General features: G+C 44.3%; 1 pseudogene; it reads right to left on the minus strand.

Annotated features, from left to right (window-relative positions):
• LOC122235287 overlaps positions 1 to 8201 on the minus strand; it is a 51469-nt pseudogene extending 43268 nt beyond the window's left edge.
• Between the last annotated feature and the right edge of the window lie 3706 nt (positions 8202 to 11907).

Genomic DNA, 11907 nt, shown 5'->3' on the forward strand with positions numbered 1-11907 from the left:
TTTGTTTTGCGGGAGAGGTACAGAGCAAGCGGGGGAGGGGTGGAGAGAGAGGGAGAGAGAAAGAATCCCAAGCAGGCTCCCCACTGCCAGAGCAGAGCCCAGAGTGGGGTTTGAGCACGTGAACCATGAGATCATGACCTGAGCCGAAATCAAGAGTCAAACGCTTAACTGACTGAGCCACTCAGGCACCCCTTGTTTTTTTATTTTTTTTTTCTAGGGAGATATCTGCCTTATTCGTTAACTACAGTATACTCATGGGTTGGGAAGAATGTCACTCAGCAGTCAGCTAAAGTCCCCGTAAGTTGGGATGTGAGTGGCCGCCGATCTTTCTAATTTCTCTCTAAATGTGGTAGGATCTTCCCCATGTGGAGATCAAAGGCTTTTATAACTGCAAAGACCTGTTGGTGTCCAGGGACCATGAATGCTCTGCGGTGGCCGGGGGGGGGGGGGTTCCGAGATTCATCCCTAAAGGACATTGCATTGGAAGACCCGAAGTTGGCAAAGCGTTACAGTCAGTCCTGGGTGCTTCCGCTAAATTTAATCCCTGGCTTTCAGCATTTACGCGAGTAGCCAGTACCCTCTGGGCCTGGAGATCAGGCTGGAGTAAATCTTGTAGGAGTAAATTGAAGTGAACCTCCGCAAATCTTGGAGGGAGAGGGAAGCTAAAGCCGGCAGCTAGGTGTTCAAGGAAATTTTCTGGGGAAGGTCGAGGAGTTTGGGAGCCATGGGAATTTACGGAGGAAATGGGGCTGGATTTAAGGAGGGGGATCTATGTTCCACGTGGACTTTGACTTTTGTTCTGAGTCTATTTTCTATTCTTTTATACTATTAAGAGAGGACTTAAGGCCAATGAACCTAGAAGGAAAGAAGGGAAAAGTTTTTCTCTTTTACAGTTTTGGTGCCCAATGTGGGGCTCTCTGCTGGCTGGATATTGCTCATTTTGGGGGCTGCTGCAGCCGAGGGGTCCTGGGACTTCTAACAAGTGCTGGCAGAAGATAAAAATGCTTTTTTTAAAAAAAAAAACCCATAATTTATTGTCAAGTTAGCTAACATACAGCGTATACAGTGTGCTCCTGGCTTTGGGAGTAGATTCCCATGATTCATCACTTACATACAACACCCAGTGCTCATCCCAACAAGTGCCCTCCTCAATGCCCATCGCCCATTTCCCCCCTCCCCCCCTGCCAATCAACCCTCAGTTTGTTCTCTGTATTTAAGAGTCTCTTATGGTTTGCCTCCCTCTCTGTTTGAAACTATTTTTTCCCCATGGTCTTCTGTTAAGTTTCTCAAGTTCCACATATGAGTGAAAACATGGGATCTCTGTCCTACTCTGACTGACTTATTTCACTGAACACAATACCCTCCAGTTCCATCCACGTTGTGGCAAATGGCAGGATTTCGTTCTTTCTCATTGGCAAGTAGTATTCCATTGTATACATAAACCACACAGAAGATAAAAATTCTTAACCACGTCAGTCTCTCACGTCTCTACCTGCAGCGTCTGTTGGAAACAGGAGTGGTGAGCATACTTTCTCCTTTTTGTAAATTTAGATTAGCCAGAGATGGGACCCGTGGGTGGCTCAGTCGGTTAGGCGTCCGGCTTCGGCTCAGGTCATGATCTCGCGGTCTGTGGGTTCGGGCCCCGCGTCGGGCTCTGTGCGGACAGCTCAGAGCCCGGAGCCTGCTTAGGATTCTGTGTCTCCCTCTCTTTCTGCCCCTCCCCTGCTCCTGCTCTGTCTCTGTCTTTCTCTCTGTCTCTCTCTCAAAAATAAACATTAAAAAAATAAATAAACTTAGATTAGACAAAGAAAATATTTGTGTAAGTAGTTCCTTGGGTACAGCGACTTCAGTAAAGATGCGTTACGAGGACTCTTGTTTCCTCCTGCTCCCTTTCCTCCCCGAGACGGTCATTGTGTTCCCTCGTGTCTGTCTTTTGTGTCACTTGCCACAAGGAGGAAAACCGTAGGGTAGGACAGAAGCATGGGCCCCGCAAGCCTGCCGTTCAAGCTGGCCTCGCAGACGAGTGAGTTCAAGGTTCTTTGGCGGGTCCAGTAGATTAATGCTGTGCCTACGGGAGCCCATAAAAGTCTAAGACTCAAAGAAGTGACCGAAAGAGCCAGATTTTACACATTTTAGAAAAGAATAAATTTGCGGAGAATTGACAAGACACAAGTTTGGGCTTGGGGTAGGTAATTAGCGAGGAACCAACAAGGTTTGTTTACACAGCCTTGTGGGCCTTGAATTCCCTATCTCTGGCGATAAGGATGCCTTCCACCCTCCTGGTGTTGGGAGAATACCTTCTCGCCGGGAGATGTTTATTTCCTGCTCTCAGGGGAACAAAGGAGGGCCAGAGCGTCCTTCCCCCAATATCTGTTTCTCGAGTAACTTGAGTTCAAAATAATTCGCATACGTGGTATATTTTGGTGTGGTACATTCGGCTCTCCCTCAATGACTGCTTCAGAAGCCGGCTGCCTGTTACAAACCCATAACCCCTGAATCTCTATTTTCTTTTTCTTTGCATATCCCACTGCAATAACACGCCCCACGTGTGTACTTCCTGCTGTGTCAAAACACATTTCCTCCTATTGGTCATAAAACCACCTTGTTTAAGTTGCAAGGAGTGTTCCCTGGATCTAGTGTTAATATGTGTCTAATGACGTCAGGCTCACAGTGTTTACCCTTGTTTACACTAACTTTATACTGCCACCGCTCAAATCCTTTTCTGTTGCCACAGACACCACTGATGTTTCAGGTCACAAGGCGGGGGGGGGGGCACAAGGCGGGGGCAGTATCTTTCTGTGTCCCCAAACGATTCCCCCTAATTTGGCCTCCGAATCCCCAGCCACGTTTTCAAAGATCTCCACAAGAGAATCCCCCTCTATTCTCTGAGCTTATGTTCTATTACTCTTTTCCAGCTGTGTCTTTCCGCCCCCCACCCCCCACCCCCAGCCGAACACGATTATTTGCTCTTCCTCAGTCATGCCCCATTTGTTTTTGAACCACAAGCCTTGGCTATTCCCTCTTCCTGGAGCACCTACTACCCATTAAATTCTGATCGTTGGAAAACTACTGGTCTTCAAAGGTTTGTTCGAAGCTCTAGGGGAGACGCTGACCCGAATCCCTTGCGAACATTCTCCCTGATTCCGTGCCAGAAAGCCTCTGCTCCAGCCCAGATGGTCTGTTCATCTCCTCACCATCCAACGCTTACGTCTGCTCCTGTGCCTTTGCTCATGATGTTTCCTGTGCTGGAATTTTGTCGGGGGCCCATCCACCGTCATAAATCAAAGAAAAAGGAGGTGTTTGGGCGTTCAGAAGAAACTTGTAGTTGGGAGAATTAGGAGAGCGTTCCAAATAACCTTGAACTATGGATAAGATTTTATTTCAGTGGGAAACATGGAAGAATGACTGGGTCAGTGTCTGCCTGTATCTCTATCGGTGTGCCTGTGTTGGTCCCATCTGTTCCCTTTCCATTAGGAGAGATCGGGAGCAACCTCACAATTTTCTAAAACCTGATCCAGGTGAGATAATGACCTGAGGATCCGTGATAGCTGTTCAGGCCCGAGGAACATAAATTTCGGCTTACTAAAGGTAGGCTCACCCTATGTTTACCTCATAAGGGAGCCTCCTTACTCTAAGAGGACTCCCCCCATTCGCACCTAGTTCTGAGAATCACAATACAAGCTCGGGTTGGCACGGGACTCCACGTGTTGAGCTGAGGTTAAAGTTTATCGCAAGAATTCTGAATACAGTGATCGCGCTGAAACTCTCGAGTTCTCTGCGTAGGCCTGAACAAAGCAGCTCTAAAATGGGCAAGCAGGAAAATAAAACTACAACGCGATTTCACCTCGCCCCTGTTCGAATGGCTTTTATCACGAAGAGATAACAAGCTTTGATGAAGCTGTGGCGATAAGAGAACCTTCGTCTAGTGTTGGTGGGAATGGAAAACAATATGGTGGTTCCTCAAAACACGAGGAATAGAACTACCACATGAGGTAGCAGTCCTTCTTCTGGGTATACACGTGAAGGAAAGGAAAACACTGTACTGAATAGATATCTGCGTCCCCATGTTCACTGCAACATTATTTACAATGGTCAAGAGATGGAAACAACCCAAGCGTTCATCATTGGGTAAGTGGATAAAGAAAATGTGATACACACACACACACACACACGTACATACGCGCATGTACACACACAGTGGAATACAATTCGGCTATAAAAAAGAAAGAAATCCTACTATTTGTGACAGAGAGCCTTATTCTAAGTGAAATAAGTCAGGCAGAGAAAGACAAATCCTGTGTGATCTCACTTACGTGTGGAATCTGAAAAAGCTGAACTCATCGAAACAGAGTAGAATGGTTGTGACCAGGGGCTGGGGGGGGTGGGGGGGGGAAGGGGGGAGATGTTGGTCAAAGGGTACCAACTTTCCATTACAAGATGCGTAAGTTCCATGGATCTGATATACAGCATGGTGACTATAGTTAACAGTACCGTATTATATACCTGAAAGTTGTTAAGAGAGTAGATCTTAGATGTTATCACAGCAAAAAAAATGGTAATTATGTAAGAGGATGGAGGTAACGACCTGTATCAAATCATCACATTGTACACCTTCCATTACCTCTGTGATATGTCTCTAGTATCTCGATAAAGCTGAAAATTTTATTTTATTTTTTATTAAAAAATTTTAAATTTATTTATCTTGAGAGAGAAAGGGAGAGAGAGACAGAGAGAGAGAGAGACAGAGAATCCCAAGCAGGCTCTACATTTTCAGCACAGAGCCCGATGCAGGGCTCAATCCCACAAACTCTGAGATCGTGACCTGAGCTGAAACCGAGAATCGGACGCTTAGCTGACTGAGCCACCCAGGCGCCCCCGAAAAATTTATTTTAATTTAATATTTTTAATTTACGAAAAGGAAAATGGGGACACCTGAGTGGCCCAGTCGGTGAAGCGTCCGACTTTGGCTCAGGTCCTGATCTTGCAGTTCGTGAGTTCGAGCCCCGCCTTGGGCTCTGTGCTGACAGCTCGGATTCTGTGTCTCCCTCTCTCTCTGCCCCGTCCCTGCTCACACTCTGTCTCTCCCCGTCTCTCAAAAATAAATAAGAGCAATTTAAAAAAGGAAAAAAAAAAGAAAGAAAGAAAAGGAAAATGTAATTGGCCAATAAAAATAAAAATACGCTCTACCACACTGGTAACTGAACAAATGCAAATTAAAACCTCATTAAGCAACTATTTATAGAATCCATCTGTATTGCAAAAAGGACATCCAGAAAATATCCGATAATGCCGAAGCCTGGTAAGAATGTGAGGAACAAGGACTACTTGGGGAAGTGTAAAGGAACATAGCCTATTTGGAGTGTAATTAGGGAGCAGTACCGAATGAAACTCAAATTGCATACATAGGTTGTGTATTGGACCTAGGTATATACCAAAGATAGGCTCTCATCCGTGAGTTCAAGGAGCCAAGAGGCAAGTGCAATAACGTTCATCGTGTCGTTCAGTCATATTTAGTGAATGCCCGCTATATACCTGCCACTGTTCTATGCGCTGGGGTTCTATCCCTGAACAAAGCAGACAAAAATCCCTGTTCCCGTGGAGCTTACATTCTAGGGGAGGGCAATCGCTGCAAGCTATACAGAAAAATAAAATCTGCCGGCATGGCCACCAGGAGACAATGAAATGTAAGAAAACAATAACATGTTTATTTTTTTCCAACAACAGAATACCATAAAATAGAGAATACGTGATAGGTCTAGATGTTCCTCCTCACTTTGTGTGAGAGAAGTAGGTGGCAGAATACGTAGTGTGTGCCATCGATGTAAGCATTTATTGTTTTTAAATGTTTATATTTTATTTTTGAGAGACAGCGTGCATGCGGTGGGGGGAAGGGGCAGGGAAAGAGGGAGACAGAGGGGTCCGAAGCAGGCTCTGCGCTGACAGCAGAGAGTTGGAGGCGGGGCTTGAACTCACGGACGCGAGATCATGACCTGGGCCGAAGTTGGACGCTTAACCGACTGAGCCATCCAGGCGCCCAGGTGTAAGGGGGGTGGGAGGGAGGGGAGGGTGGGTGAAGGGTATTGAGGAGGGCTCCTTTTGGGATGAGCACTGGGTGTTGTATGGAAACCAATTTGACAATAAATTTCATATATTGAAAAAAAAAACAAGAACATGTTCTATACTTTTTGTAAGTACACGTATAGGCATGTAAATGTGTTATAACAACATAACAAAGGAAGGATGCCCACTAAAGTCATGAGGTGGGCTGCCCCTAGAGAGTGTGTATGTGTGGATGGAGGGAATAAAACAGACATAAGGCCAAAATGGCAAAATGCTAGTAATTTCCTATTGTAGGTAGTAGGTTTCCTGTGTTTCTTAAAGATTTTTTTCTTTAAGAATTTCTTAAAGAATACTTACCTATTCTATTAAATTCTCAAGAAAAAAGGGAAAAGGTAATTGACTAAAATAAATCAACCGATAATAAATGCCAAATGAATGATGTACAATTTCCTCCCTCCCTCCCTTTCCTCTTCTTTCCATCCCTCTTTCCTGCCTTCCTTCCTTTCTCCCTCTCGGTAATGCCAACCAGCATACCAGACCCATTTTTTTTTTCCTGCTGACCTTGACTCCTGTCCGTGTTTCAGCTCAACTGGTCAGAGTAACTGCAAAGTGAATGCCTGTTGTCAGAAATAAAATTACACTCGAACCTCCCAATTCATAGCTACAGATGGGAATTACAGCATCACTTTTGCTTATCTCAGCTTTTCATCCCCGATAATGTACATCCAGTCAAGATCAGAGACAATACTCAGTTTATAGCAAGGAATCAAGTTGAAGGACTTTATATTATGAGCTTACAGGAAATATGAAATTGTCGATACGCATATGTTTACATATACATTGTTGACAATTGAGTAGCGCCCACCATGTTAAATATTGTAATTTCGATTTGGATTCGTAGAGGCTATACGTGTTTTTTTTTTTTTACACAAAATTGCCTAAAAATGTATCCGTGCATCACTAATTCAATGCGGAATGAGGGAGAGACCGAGGGAGAGGAAAAGGGTAGGCGAAGCGTTTTCAATGAATCAAGCACCAAGCATTAATAAGCACCAGATATAGGCAGTATGTGTGTGTCCAAGTTATAGGCTTGTGGGGCTTTGTTTAGGGTTTATGGACTGTGAGTTCTAGAGAACTGGGCTTTGTTCCTTACCGTTGCAATATGCGGGAGGTGAGTGAAATACTGCACGCAGATTACTGGCCTACCTAGAGAGCCCTCAATAACTACTTCTGGTGGATAGTTTGTAAGTACTTTGGTTGGGAGAAAGCCTTTCAAATGATAAAAAAAGAAAGCATATCTTTATCCTCATCTACATGATCAACAGGGGTCCATTTAACCAAAAAGCAAACTGGTATTATAGTTGGATTCTAAATAAGCTTGTGTGTGTGTGTGTGTGTGTGTGTGTGTGCTTTTTAAAGTCCCACATCTCATTAAAACTACATAGCCAACCAATAAATCTCTTTTCGTATAAGCCCAAAAGCATATAAGAAAGAAGCAACGTATGTGTTGGGTCCATAAGTCAGGGGGAATGCTTCCACCAGCCTCATGAGACAAAAATGTGCCTCCACACCTTGGCCTTCTGAACTCGCTGTTGTAAAATGGAAACCCTCTGACTCAGCTCAGGTCCTCAGATGCTGACAAGTTCCAAAGCTGAGTTTAGAAGGAGGAGATGGAAGTAACAGAGGAATTGAGACTGAGCAGCAGCTAACGCGGGTGGTAAAGTCACAGACTTTCACACAGGCCGACGAGGAACATGACGAATGGGCCGCCCATCTGCGTCAGTGCTTTATCATTTGCTAGTAACGGCATGAGTTGAACTCGAAAGCGGCCACATTGGTGTGCGCCCCCACGTGCTGCCGGTCCCTTAGATGCAAAGATGTTACACTGCTGTGTGTTTGAATCGACCTAAGAGCTGGTAGTCGTTAGCACGAGAGCTCCACTGATGCCCTAGAGAGATCCCATTGGTAGGAGACCTTTGGAGCAACTGAGATCTAGTTATCTTACCTTTAAAATGTGACCCAGCATATGCGGCTTCTTCTTGTCTCTGGAGCTCCACAGGGGTCTCCCTGTTGCAGCATGGGGTCAATTTGTTTCTGTTCTGTTTTGACCCCGGGTGACCAGCCAAGGCGATGAAAAACATCTTAACGAACTTGACAAATCTTGCGCGGTGGCTGGGGGATAAGGAAGTCTTACTGCAAATAACCTATAAACATTAGAAAGCTACAGCTATCTCTTAAGCTATAGCCTCTGACCCCCAGGGTGAGAAAGGAACAATTTTATTTATTGACAGCCCTCCTGACAGCACCGAAAAGCATTGCCACCATTACTTAAGGCCTGTCTATGATGAGCTATAGAAATCAAAAGTAACAGAAAGGTCCTGGCCCTCTTAGAAGCACTAAGCCAAACACAACAGTGGCATAAATGGATACGGTAGCTATGTATAGATACACAGAAAAAAATTTAGCATTTACCCACACGATATGAAAATGAAATAGTTACAATATAGAAAACATTTTACTTTTTCTATTACTACGGCAAACGCTCACGATAGCCATGAATATAATTCAATCAGTGATTGACTTCCATACCCCTCCCTGCTCCATTTTCAATTAGGGGTGCGTTATCTTTCCAAGGTGGGCATAGAAGCACTGAGAGATGCGTAACGGTATGGAAACGGAGTGGACAATCATCACTAAGACTTGCCGGGCTTTACCTGGGACCCAGATGAATTTTACTAATGCAACTGGACTCCTGAAAATGGAGGCCTATGACAGCTATCTAAAATCACCTCGTGGGACTCCTGGGTGGCTCGGTCCGTTACGTGCTGGACTGTCAATTTCAACTCAGGTCATGATCTCGCTCAGGTTCATGAGCTCGAGCCCTGCATCGGGCTCTGCGCTGACAGTTTGGAGCCTGACTGGGATTCTCTCTCTCTCCTTCCCTCTCTGCCTCTCCCCCGCTCTTGCTCTCTCTCTCTCTCTCTCTCTCTCTCTCAAAACGTAAAAATAATAAATAAAATAAAATCACCTAGTCATTACATTTACGCTCATAATAAAGCAGCCCTACATTTACAAGGTTGACTTTGGGACCCTGTTGGTTGGTTTATGGCACAGATTTTTTACATTTACAAGACCTATCATATATTGAGTGCTTTAGTATGTATCAGGAATTGTGCTTTATGTAAACGTCTCATCCCTATAGCAACCTCAGGCACAATTATGATCGCCATCTAACTGGTACAGAGGCTCAGAGAGGTTAGGTAGCTTTCCCAGAATCACGCAGCCGACAAGAGCTGGAATCTAGTCCAGAGTTTTTGACATCAAAGCCCCAGTGCTTAACAACTACTACACCACAATGTATCTTTCCTTTTCTTGTGCACTTTCTTGTCTCACAGCCCATAAGAAATCTAATTAAAAAAGCAAATGTAGCTAGGGTGGGCCCCCACCTTCTTGTCCTGTTTCTACTCTGTCCTCTCCCAACCACCGAGAGGTCAAATGCTAGCCAATACGACTGCATTGCTTATTAGAATAAGAGTGAGAAATGCATTGATGCGTCTTCTCATAGGGAAGATGCTTACTTTTTTATTTAACGAAGTATGATGAGACATTTTCTGATATGTTTCTTTTTTTTAATATGAAATTTATTGTCAGATTGGCTTCCATACAGCACCCGGTGCTCATCCCAACAGGTGCCCTTCTCAATGCCCATCACCCACTTTCCCCTCCCTCCCACCCTCCACGTTCTGATATGTTTCAAGACCCAGAATGGAAGTTTACACCATTATGTTCTTGTAATGGAAATGTGTTCTCTATTTAACAACTTCAAAATGAAACGCATTATTAATGCAATATGGACCAGAAGTGTGGCCAAGCACTCAACTGGAAGAAACAACAACAACAACAACAACAACAACAACAAAAATGAAAACCATGACCCAAATGACCAAATTAGACTAAAATTAGTGAAAGCAGAAACTGGCAAAATGAAGAAAAGCCTCTAACCTCCTTCCCCAATCAACTTAAATACACACAGGGGCACCTGGGTGGCTCAGTCGGTTAAGCTTCTGACTTCGGCTCAGGTCGTGATCTCGAGGTTCGTGAGTCTGAGCCCCGCGTCGGGCTCTGTGTTGATAGCTCGGAGCCTGGAGCCTGCTTCAGATTCTGTGTCTCCCTCTCTCTCTGCCCCTCCCCCGTTCATGCTCTGTCTCTCTCTGTCTCAAAAATAAATAAAAATAAAACGTTAAAAAAATTTAAAAAAGAATTAAATACACACATGTAGCTGGTTAAAGCTTTAACTTTCTAAATTTTAACAAAACAATCCTTTGCTTGGATATTGGTGACCAACACTGGAGTCACACTCAAGTGGAATGTAATTTACTCATATATCATCTAGGCAACTGATAGGTCCAGAACGATTCAAATACACCTACTCACTATAAGCATTTCAATTTTGTCTCTAAAGCTTGTCATCTGCTTTCTACAAAATGAACAGTCAAATATTCCTCACTGGATCTCTTTCCCAGAGTGAGAGTCAGAAAGAGGTTGTGTTTCCTTAGACTTCCAAGTCTGAAGGTTGACTTCACCCTCTACCTCATTGACTGCACACCAGCGCCCCTAGCCCTGAACGTCCCTGCTCTTGTATGTATGCATGTATGTACTTTATTTTTCCCTCCGCTTTCCACTTCTGTTATCCTTCCCTTACCACAGACAGCCATTCTAATGCATTTGGTGTGTATCATCTTATTTGTTTTTATAAAATGCCACATCTTACTTGCTGCACATGTATTTTTTTTTTTTTTAAGTAGGCTGCATGCGAGGCTTGAACTCACGACCCCGAGATGAAGACTTTAGCTGAGATCAACAGTTGGACGCTTAACCGACTGAGCTGCCCGGCACCCCTGTATTTTTAAATTTATATAAATGGCCCTGGTCTGTAGACCTCATTTGGTTTCTTACTTCTCACTTAACATGAGATGCACACACACACACACACACACACAGACACAAGTATATGTAGACTTGCGTGTGTAGTTATCCAAAGCCTAAAAATCACAAAAGAAGACTGTTCTTCTGCATACTTTTCCTAATTAATTTTGCCCATTCTTTTGGGGCGTGGGCACATTGAGTGTGAAATATGGAAAGTGATTTTTGTTTTGAAAGGCATGGTGCTGAAATCACTTGTGAGGGTGAACTGCAGAAAATCAATGTGTACTTTTAAAAAATATTTGAATTCAAGTTAACATACAGTGTAGTCTTGGCTTCATGAGTAGAACCCAGTGATTCACCTCTTACATATGAACCCAGTGCTCATCCCCAAAAGTGTCCTCCCTAATGCCCGTCACCCAGTTAGCCCATCCCCCCCCCCACCTCCCATCCAGCAGCCCTCAGTTTGTTTTCTGTATTTAAGAGTCTCTTAGGGTTGGCCTGTGAGCTCCCAATTCTAGTCCTAGCTCGACTACAAACTCACTGTGTGACTCTGGGCAAGTCCTCTGTCTAGGCTTTCATCTATAAAATGAAGAGAGTTGGACCAGGTAACCTCTGAGGTTCCTTGCTGGGCTGTTATTCCGGGTTAATAGGGCTTGGAGCTGTGGCTCAGTGAACACTCCATTTCTTCTCCTCCCTATCACCCGGTTATACCAGGAATACCTGGTAAAAACAATAGATTAGGCTGCCTTTTATTTTGCCCAAGAGAGCTGGAAGATGAGAAGTCCAGGAGCAGGAACACGTAACCATAGATACCTTTGAGAAGCTAGCCATAGACAGAGGTAAGACTTGCCTTAGAGAGGCGTATTGTGGATCGTTCACAGCACTACAGATAATAAAAAATGGTCCCTGGAACAGAAACTC

Source organism: Panthera tigris, chromosome X, assembly GCF_018350195.1.
Source record: "Panthera tigris isolate Pti1 chromosome X, P.tigris_Pti1_mat1.1, whole genome shotgun sequence".
NCBI classification, from domain to species: Eukaryota; Metazoa; Chordata; class Mammalia; order Carnivora; family Felidae; genus Panthera; species Panthera tigris.